Here is a 1,899-nt window from a genome sequence, read left to right on the forward strand (position 1 = left end):
AAACTGTAATTTGTTGAGAGTTAATGATATGATAACACTTTATTTTAGGGTCTTTTAACTAGTTGCTTATTAGCATGCATATTACTAGAATATTGGCTGTTTATTAGTACTCATTAAGCACATATTAATGCCTTATTCTGCATGATCTTACTCTACATTCTTAATCCTACCCAATACCTAAACTTAACAACTACCTTACTAACTATTAATAAGCAGAAAATTAGGAGTTTATTGAGGGAAAAGTTGTAGTTAATAGTTTATATGTGTTCCCTATACTAAAGTGTTACAGAGGGTTTTAATTTCAACCTCCAAATGTTTTATTAAGTGTAACTGGAGGTGTGCTCCTGATGAACAGATATAAAAATAAAAATAAACTGGTTGGTTGAGTTAAGTTTGTGTAAGAGCCTTGTTGTGTTGCAAAATGCAAATTGGGTTAAAATTCTAAGGTAGTATTGTGAATATACCATGTTGCAATTAAGTTTGGTTTCAATAACTAGTTTTAAATGCTGACATAAGCATAAACAAACTTATGACTCATTTTCCAATCTATCAGATTCAACATCTACTTTCCCACACCAATGCAATTAATTAATTAATGCAGTATGAGTGGTACTTTACATCTGTCAAACAGGCTAATGGACAATTACAAACTTTTTGTACTACAGTGTACTACACTTTTTTTTTTCCAAGATAAGAATCAGAAGAAAAAGAAGAACCTGTCAAGAACCTCCCTGTAATCACAGAGTACTGTAAAGGGTGTGTGAGGTTGGGTGAGGTGGGTGTGTCCTCTCCTGGAAAACGCACACACAGGCGAAAGTCCTCCGCAGACTGTGAGTGTGTGTGTTTGAGTCAGACAGGGCGTGTTTCCTCTGTTTCCCTGCGATCACATGTCATTGTCTTACAACTTAATTTTTAACAAACGTGAGATGTGCATGCTCACCATTTCACTGATTCTGTAATGTTACGGGATACCTTGGACATAATATGCATTGTGTATTTGTGTTCTGCAGTACAGCCCAAACAAACTTTGATGCATAATTTGAAACAATCTGTATTGTAAAAAGTAGGGATGCAGCGATTTGAAAATTTTGGCCGATACCGATAACTCTTTATCTTTGAAAACCGATAAAAGACATATTGGCCGATAAATCTAAATCCAAATTTTTCTTTAATTTTTGAGAGCCTAATTACAAAAACAAAAGTCTCACCATTAAACGCCATGTCCCAAGCACACAATTATAATGTTCTCATTATAATTTTATATAGCCTATCTGACAGATTTGAACTGTAGGCCTACATGTTGAACTTAATGTCATATTTCAAGCAATTCAAAATCATCATGGCAAACAGCACACATCTGAAGTGTCTCAGATGAAGAAAACAAGCCATTATTTATCGGCTTTAATATATCGTTAACATTAAAAATGAACATATATCTGCCGATACCGATGTGGTGGCCAATATATCGTGCATCCCTAGTAAAAAGCGCTAGCTATATAAATAAAGGTGACTTTATTTGACTATTTGAAGCATTGAAACCTAATCATTTAATGAATAATTAATTAAAATGAATAATAAATGAAAAATACATAATAAAAACTGAGGAAAATTTGCAGTACATCTTCAGCTTTTGATAGAAAGTTATTTTAAAAACAATTAGCATAAATTGCATGCATGTTAGACAAAGTTGGTTGAAGTTCAAGTCATGTTTTTACGAAAAAAAAAATGTTTTGAGGGGAAAAGCAAACACGAATCCTTAATTTAACTATATCACAGAATTCCGTGGGAAAGTGATGAGATGTGTCGAGAACGCCTCATTAGCCGCACCTCATGGGAAAACTCACCGCAGGCGAACTAGAGACGAGTGGGGCTGTGCAGGTGTGGTCTAACTGCAAAACC

This window comes from Ctenopharyngodon idella, chromosome 2, assembly GCF_019924925.1.
Source record: "Ctenopharyngodon idella isolate HZGC_01 chromosome 2, HZGC01, whole genome shotgun sequence".
NCBI lineage: Eukaryota > Metazoa > Chordata > Actinopteri > Cypriniformes > Xenocyprididae > Ctenopharyngodon > Ctenopharyngodon idella.